The following is a 9249-nucleotide window of genomic DNA, read 5'->3' on the forward strand; positions in this document are numbered from 1 at the left end:
TCTTGACTGCCAACCCTTATTTTCTGTCTTTATATATATATATATATATATATATATATATATATATATATATATATATATATATATAGAGAGAGAGAGAGAGAGAGAGAGAGGAAATAAAGGTTGGCAGTCAAGAAAACCTCGGAAAGCAAAGAGGAGGTTGTGAAAAAAATGTCCGCCGGGTGGGATCCGAACCCACGACCTCCAGAATACCGGGCTGGTGCGATACCGGTCTCGTGCGGTATTCTGGAGGTCGTGGGTTGGATCCCACTTGGCGGGCATTTTTTCCCCACTTTCTTTCTGACTCAAAAAATTCGTTTTCTGTTTCTATGACCCACCACAACCTCCTCTTTGCTTTCCGAGGTTTTCTTGACTGCAAACTCTTATTTTCTGTCTTATTTAACCGAGCCCCTCATTTCCCATTATATATATATATATATATATATATATATATATATATATATATATATATATATATATATATATATGGATATATAGTCGTGAAGTACCCCGCACGGGGCACCTTGAGTAATCTTGGTGACGGTACTGGCGATACCGCGGACCCCGAGCCTCCCAACATAAGCTGTGACCTACCGTGGTGATGTGTTTTTAAGGTGAAGGGTAGAAACCTCTAACGGTGGCCGTCGGAGCCTTGGTCAAGCTCCGGCCGATGGGCTCCCTGTCTGTCTACCAGGCAGGGAGCTCCGGGACCTCTCTGACTACCAGGGTAAGGTCAAAGGAGAAAGTACCCCCGTCTCCCTGCTTTCCAATGTATCATATGGCATTTTCCAAACCCCCCCCCCCCCCCCCCCAAACGTGATCGGCCCCAGAAAAGGGGCCGCACCGAAGCTTCATTCCCACCCTTGCCAACAATCGCATCCCAAAAGCCAGATAACTATCCGCGCTTCTTGATTGTTGAATCTCTTGACAAGTCAAATCCTATCTCGTCCCAGTCAGTGTTCCTTATCACCAAATTCCTTGAAGGCATCCTAGGCAAGTCTTTCCAAGCCAAGAAACTGAGAACCGGCGAAGTTCTGGTCGAGCTGAACACTCACCAGCAAGCCACAAGCCTCCTTACCCAGAATCGCATGGCAGATCTGGACATCAGAGTCACACCCCACCGTAGCCTCAATAGCTCTCAGGGTGTGATTTCTGAGCCAGATCTGATAAATGAGACGGAAGCCGATCTGCTCCAAGGTCTGAAAGGCGAGGGCGTGACGGCAGTGAGGCGCATCACCATGCGGCGAGATGATAAGCAAATCATGACAAAGCATATAATCTTGACATTTGACCGTTCCACACTCCCCGAATCCATCAAAGCGGGTTTCATTCATTGTTCTGTCCAGCCGTACATCCCGAACCCGCGGCGCTGTTTCAAGTGCCAACGGTTCGGGCATGGCACTACCGCCTGCCGTGGTCAACTAACATGCGCCAAGTGTGCACAACATGATCATGCATCTGACAACTGCCCATCGCAAACCCTCATCTGTGCTAACTGCCAGGGACCCCACGGGGCCTACTCTAGAACATGCGAGAAATTCAAGCAGGAGAAGGAAATCATCAGGGTGAAAGTCACTGAGAACCTTACCTTCCCAGAGGCGCGAAAGAGGTTCGCCTCTTTCCCCCTGGGGAGGTACGCCGACGCAGCTCGCCGGGGGGCGGAGCGGCGTCTGGTTTCGGCGGGGACCCAGTACCGCGAGTCGGACTTGGTCCCGCCCCCCCCCCCCCCCCCCCTGGGTTGCCTCTGGCAGCCCAACCCGCTTCCGCACCGCTCGCTGAGCCAGCAGCGGTTGTGGTGGCAACCTCTTCCGTCGGGACCGGTGCCGCTCCCGTCCCTGCCTCCCCATCGTCCAGTGCGTTGGAGGGTGCCATGGACACCACGGGCCCCGCATCGGCTCCCACCGCCACCGCACCGCCCGCGCCACCTCTGGTGCCTCCCGATACCTGCGGCGGTGGCGGGTCAAACGAAGGGCCCTCGAAGGGGAGCCAAGTCCGGGGGGCCCGGTTCGACGGGCACACCCAGGACATCGGACGACGAGATGGACGTCGTGCCATTCTTGCCTGAAACGCAGCGCAAGGATCGGCCTCCGACGTCCAAGCCTACAGAAAGGCCCAGAAAGCCCAATCCAAGAGTCACAGCCCCGAAAGACGACACATAAACATATACACTCCAGTAGCTCTCACACTAAATAATGGGAAGAGAAAATATTGTTCTGCAGAGGCCTTCTGAGTAATCTTGATGACGTGTATGAGATTCTGCATACCAATCAGCCTAGTGTAATGTGTGTTCAGGAAACACATTTGAATTCTAAACACACAAATTTCTTGAATAGTTACCTCGTATGCAGGAAAGATAGGGATGGCTGCACACACTCTTCTGGCGGTGTGGCCATAATCGCCCGAAAATCCTTAGCATGCCACCCTGTCACCTTGAATACCGTCCTTGAGGCTGTAGCAATACGCTTAATAATATTTAATAGGTTGATAACGGTATGTTCCATATACATTCCTCCTGATGTTACACTTTTGAGCTCTGACTTCGAGGCGCTGGTTGACCAGCTGCCCGAACCGTACATTCTAACAGGCGACCTTAATGCTCACAATTCTCTTTGTGGCTCTTCTCGTATGGATGCCCGGGCTCGCCTGATAGAGAGGTTTCTTACATCCTCTGGAGCATGCCTTTTCAACAATAAACAGCCTACATATCATAACATAGGACACAACACATACTCATGTCTTGACTTGGATATTGGCACCGCAGTTCTCTTTCCTCTTCTCGAGTGGGGTGTGGGAACTGACCCATACGGCAGTGACCACTTCCCCACCTCACTTACATATATAGGTAAAGGCCCAAGCAGTTCATCTTCCCATAATAGGTTCAATGAAGCACGAGCTAACTGGAATACATTTACAGAAACATCCAAACTACACCACACATCCATAGGACACCTACACGTTGAAGAAGCTACCCAACTCCTCACGGCGCACATCCTCGACGCCGCCGAAAAGTCCATTCCCTACGCCTCTGGTGCCCCGCGCAACCAGCGGAGACCGTGGTGGAATGAGGACTGTAGGCGGGCGCGAGAGGCCCAGAACAAGGCGTGGGGTATCCTTCGTCGGTACCCCACGACGGGAAACCTCGTCTTGTTCAAACGGGCCAAGGCATTAGGAAAACGTGTGCGCCGTGAGGCAAAACGAGAGAGTTGGCGTACATTCATAACATCAATAAACTCCTACACAGACACACGGAAAGTATGGACACGAATACGCAAACTCAAGGGACAACAAACACACAGCCTGCCTCTGGTCAGCACTACAGGGGACACACTCGAAGACCAAGCTGACACACTTGCGCAACACTTCCAACACGCTTCTAGTTCAGCACACTACACAAACACTTTCATGAAACACAAGCAAATGGCCGAAAAGAAGCCCATACTAGATAACAATAGGTCAACATCTTCTTATAACTCAGAGTTTTCACTGCATGAGGTGAGGGCTGCTTTGAGCACGTGTAAACCCTCAGCTCCAGGCTCAGACAACATCACATACACAATGATACAACACCTGCACGCAGACACTCTTCTAACACTCTTACACCTATATAACAAGATATGGCTTTCGGGGCACATTCCAAACTCTTGGAAGGAGGCTATAGTTGTAGCTTTCCTGAAGGAGGGAAAGGACCCATCATCCCCCTCAAGTTACCGTCCTATTGCCCTGACGAGCTGCCTGTGCAAGCTCTTCGAGAAGATGATAAATCGCAGGCTCGTGTACTTCCTTGAGTACAACGGTCTTCTCGAGAGCTGCCAGGCAGGCTTCAGGGTGGGGCGATCGACGAACGATCAACTGTTAGCTCTTGACTCGTACATCAAGGATGCCTTCGCACATAAGCAGTATTGTTTAACTGTGTTTTTCGACCTTGAGAAGGCATACGACACCGCTTGGCGTTATGGGATCCTTAGTGACCCCAAGTCATTCGGTGTTTCGGGTAACATGTTGAACGCTCTTGTCAGTTACTTGTCAGACAGAACGTTCCGAGTAAGAGTCGGTGGTGCACTCTCAAAGGTTCACGTGCAAGAAAATGGCGTGCCACAAGGTGGCGTGTTGAGCTGCACTCTCTTCATAGTAAAAATGAACTTTCTTGGTAAGGCACTGCCATCTACAATCTCTTATTCCATGTATGTAGATGATGTCCAGGTATCCTATAAATCATGCAATATGTCAATCTGCGAACGTCAAGTCCAGCTTGGTATAAAGAAACTTGCCGGCTGGGCAGACAGGAATGGTTTTAAATTGAATCTTGTAAAAATCTCCTGCGTTGTGTTCTCCAGGAAGCGCGGGGTCCATCCGGACCCAGACATTCATCTTAATGGCGTGTCGCTTCCTGTGAACAAGGAGCACAAGTTCTTAAGTGTTGTGTTTGACCACAAACTCACATTCATTCCCCACATCAAGGAACTTAAAAATAAATGTCTCAAAACAATGAATATACTTAAGGTTCTCTCCCACCAATCCTACGGTTCCGACAAAGAACTCCTGCTTCGCTTGTATACTGCTTTGGTTGGGTCTCGTTTAGACTATGGCAGTGTGGTGTATGGGTCGGCGACCAGGACAGCCTTGCGAATTCTGGACCCAGTGCTACACTTGGGCCTTCGTCTTGCTTCGGGTGCTTTTCGCACTAGCCCTGCCGAGAGTCTTTATGTCGAGTGTGATAAGTGGAGCCTTGAGAACCAACGAACGTACATGGACTTGCTTTATGCTTTTAAAATTTCGTCGCTGAATAATCATCCTTTTATCCTGTCTTTAACGATACATCAACATCTCTGCTCTTTGTAAATCGCCCATCCCTTCCTCTGCCCTTTTCACTTAGAGTGAGAGAGCGAGCCTCGGATCTCAGTGCTTTGTTTTTAGATGTGTACAGGTCATCGTTTTCTAACAGTTTACCGCCTTGGCAAGTTCGCCCTGTGTCGTGCGTACTTTCTTTTATGAGACTTGACAAAAATCGTGTACCACGAGCTGCAATACTGCAGCACTTTCTGTCTTTGCAGTTTAAATACACATGTGCAGAATTTTATAGTGACGCTTCTAAAACCTCCACTATGGTGTCGTGCGCTGCTCATGGTCCAAATTTCAATGCAGCCAGAACCATGAGCGTGCACACAACAATTTTTTCAGCAGAAGCGTATGGAATTTTACTGATTGTACGACACATTCTTGAAACTCAAATTCCCAATTCCATCATCTATACAGATTCTTTGAGTGTTGTTCGCGCACTGTCATCGCTCAAGCCCCCCCAAAAACCACATAGTTAATCTTGTATTCAACACTATCATGTCCGTGTATGCACAAAAGCATGAGCTGGTCCTCTGCTGGGTCCCAGGACACGCAGGGATCGCTGGGAATAAGTTGGCAGACGAGAGGGCCACTGCTGCTGCACTCAGGAACACTGTAGACATTACAACGATACCCTACACAGACCTCAAGCCACACATAAGACAACACCTGCGCAGAACATGGCAAACACACTGGGACGAACAGACAGACAACAAACTCCACACTTGGGACGGTACACAGCTGACTCACACAACAGACACACGGAAGTCGCCTTGTGTAGGCTGCGGATAGGGCACACCCATACGACGCACTCGTATCTGCTGACGGGATCTTCTAGACCCCAGTGCAGCAGGTGCGGAGAGACCCTATCCGTAGCGCACATCCTAATCACATGCAAGGCACTTCACACAACACGGCACAAACACTTCAGAGAACTCTACAGACAACATATTCCCCTACATCTATCGTTGTTTCTAGGTGACGATGCCATGGTTTCCATGAAACGTGTGTTTGAGTATTTGTCAAAGGTCAAGTTTTTAAACCTCATTTCCTATCACGCATAATAAAATCTGGCCCTATACACCAGCCATCACCATTTTCTTTAATTGATTTTACTATGTTCGGTTTAAACTTTTTTATACCTACCTTTGTATGGTAATCACTTCTCTTCATTAAATAACGTCTTCTCTGGCGCTCTTTGCCCTCGTTGGCCTTGCGCCATTAAATACTAACCATCATCATCATAGTCGTGAAGTAGAGTCCTTAGTTGCTGCAGGAATACGCACAAAGTAGGAGTACGCTCTTCGCAGACTTTATTTCCAACGTTTCGACCTGAGACAGGTCTTCCTCAGCAATGAAAGATTTGGGTGAAATCGTACGAACTCAGAGTGGGGGCGGCGCCCCGAAACACAAGCCACATGGGAAACAAACACACAACCGACCACGCACACCATGCAGAGCTTATTCTGCCAAAGTCAAGCGACAAACAGCAAAAAAAAAGAAAAAAAAATACGAAAGGAAGAGGGAGGAACAAGGTGGAACAAGAACCTTGGGAGGAACTTCTTTTTTTTTTTTGCTGTTTGTCGCTTGACTTTGGCAGAATAAGCTCTGCATGGTGTGTGTGGTCGTTTGTGTGTTTGTTTCCCATGTGGCTTGTGTTTCGGGGCGCCGCCCCCACTCTGAGTTCGTACGATTTCACCCAAATCTTTCATTGCTGAGGAAGACCTGTCTCAGGTCGAAACGTTGGAAATAAAGTCTGCGAAGAGCGTACTCCTACTTTGTGCGTATATATATATATATAAATATATACACATATATATATGTGTGTGTGTGTGTGTGTGTGTGTGTGTCAAAGCATCTAATTGTTCAGTGTAACCCATGGTATTTTCTTTTTTGTGTGTGTGAGATATGCTCGTCTTGCGTCGCCTGTTCTCTTTTGTTTTTTCTCGCGCGCCAGCACAAAGGCCCGGCTGGCTGTTCCTGGGCACACTAATATTGATTGATTGATTAATTATTGATTGATTGATTGATTGATTGATTGATTGATTGATTGATTGATTGATTGATTGATTGATTGATTGATTGATTGATTGATTATTGCCTCTTTCTCAAGCAACAGCGGCGCGCTGACGCGTTGCATATTAACGTAATTGGTTGCAACTAAAGCCTCTCCATCGCGGACAGGGCCGCGACGAGAGCATTATGGAGGCGCTTTAGTTCCAACCACTGAATGCGGTGGCTCAATGGCATTTTACTGCTGAGCCAAAGGACGCGGGTTCGAACCCGGCCGCGGTGGCATGCTTTTCAGATGGAGGCGAAAAGCGAAAACGTCAGTCTGGGGAAATTTGGGCGCGTGTTACAGATCCCTATAGGCGGTCTAGGTTAACAGGAGGCCTGCAGTCAAGGCGGAGCGGATAGAGTGTCTCTATATAACTCTAGTGGTGGATGAATGCGACGCCCAGCATACGGTCGCTGCTTTTACTTGCGGTGTTTCTTTAATATATAAAAGCGAAATTCACAGGTATCCGAGATTCCGGTGCAAGGCAAGCGAATCTGTCGCTCAGGTCGCGCACTCGCGGCGAATGGTGTGCCAACACCAGTATAAAACTACGATGGGTAACTACGTTGTTTTCGTATTTCGTAATCATCAGCCTAACGAGCACGCGCGCTTTGGGCCACTCGATGCCGGTGCTTCTTTCGTTCGGGGCCACATCCCTGGGGTTTTGTCATAGAGGGATTATTGCGGCCATTCACGCGTACATATCAGAGACCAGACGCATGTGGGCCACTCGATGCCGGTGCTTCTTTCGTTCGGGGCCACATCCCTGGGGTTTTGTCATAGAGGGATTATTGCGGTCATTCACGCGTACATATATCCAGACGCTTGTCCTGCTAACCCGGTCAAAATTTTTTAGCCTTTCTCCCAAAAATGACATCATTCACTCATAATTCCGTAACCGTTTCTCCAATTCCTACAGGCTGATTATATAGGGCCATGAGGTGGGCGCTTTAGCCCCAAAAAGCCACCCCGTTTTTTGGCCAATCCCCCACGTGGGTATGTGCCACTATAAGAGGAACAACAACAACCAACGTGAAATGGGAAGGATGCAAAGGCATGAGCGGTAAACGGAGCAAGCGATACGTCCAACGCCCACGAGCTTCTGACCAAAGTGCACCGGCCGGCCATCAGCTGATCATCATCACTGAGAGAGAGAGAGAGAGAGAGAGAGAGAGAGAGAGAGAGAGAGAGAGAGAGAGAGAGAGAGAGACTTTATTATGACCTTTGGCGGCGGAGACCCAGAGGGTATCCGCGACCGCCAGGGCTCCTGAGGCGTTGGCCAGGGCTCTTGACTGGTGCGCCTACTCTACGTGGCGTTCAACCACTGCCCCCAGAGGTGAAGTGAGGGGAGAGGGGGTAATTGGGACATTCACACAGCGCATGGGAACGCTCCTTCATACGCGCACCGACTGGGCTGACGTCTTTCTGCGCGGCGTCGCTGCAAGTAGGTTCATTTGTCCCCAATAGGTGAGGGAGAGAGGTGATGATGGCATCCCGTACTAGAGACCGGGGATGATCACCTCAAGGACACCGCAACAAGCAATGATATAATTCGTCATTCCGAACAAATATCCTACAGCACAAATGAAAAAAAAAAATCATATGTGCCTTCAACCCATAACCTTAGCAGGGGGAGTTTGCGCTGAGCAGCTCGGAGCAACAACAAGCTCTGGTCGACATGGCCACGGCCGCTCGATGGATTGTTTCCATCGAGCGACCGTGACCGGGCACTGAAATCAGCGCGGGCTCGCGGCCCCCTGGACTTTGGGAGGCTGACCGCTTCCGCTCTTACTCCTTTCCCTTTAAGATAACTAAACGTTTATCTCTTTCTCTCTCTCTCTATGTGCACAAGCGTGAAACCAACCGATACTGTTGGCAAGGCGGAATGTCTCGTCGTTGGCAACCCTTTGCTTTCTGGGAGGACGTAGTCATCCGTGGGATAAATGTATCGCCGCTTATCATGCATATGGTTCTCAGGTTTCTCTCGGAGCCTTTTTTATACAGGTCGCCCAGACGGCCTCCGCGGCGAACTAAGCATTCGGCAGGAAAGCTCCCGGTGTCAAAATTTACTTGTGCACGAAACATCCTCGTCGCCCGCTACGCCCCCTCACCCGTCACTCGTTCCTTTTCGACGAAAGGCAGGGACGCAGGCTGCACATTACTGAGACCACGGAGAAAGAACTATTCTTGCTTCGCGACTGGCGTTCCCACTTGCGACGAAAGGGAGCGAGAGCGACGGGAATTCTGTCGCGCCACGAAAACTGGTCCCGACCATTCGCCAAAAACGAGCTCGCGCGACAAAGCGACGGAATTCCCGTCGCTTTCGTCGCAAGTGTGAACGGGCAGTGAACCTG

Source organism: Haemaphysalis longicornis, unplaced genomic scaffold (genome assembly GCF_048455015.1).
Source record: "Haemaphysalis longicornis isolate Haplotype H1 unplaced genomic scaffold, Haemaphysalis longicornis Haplotype H1 scaffold_10, whole genome shotgun sequence".
In the NCBI taxonomy this organism is placed as follows: domain Eukaryota; kingdom Metazoa; phylum Arthropoda; class Arachnida; order Ixodida; family Ixodidae; genus Haemaphysalis; species Haemaphysalis longicornis.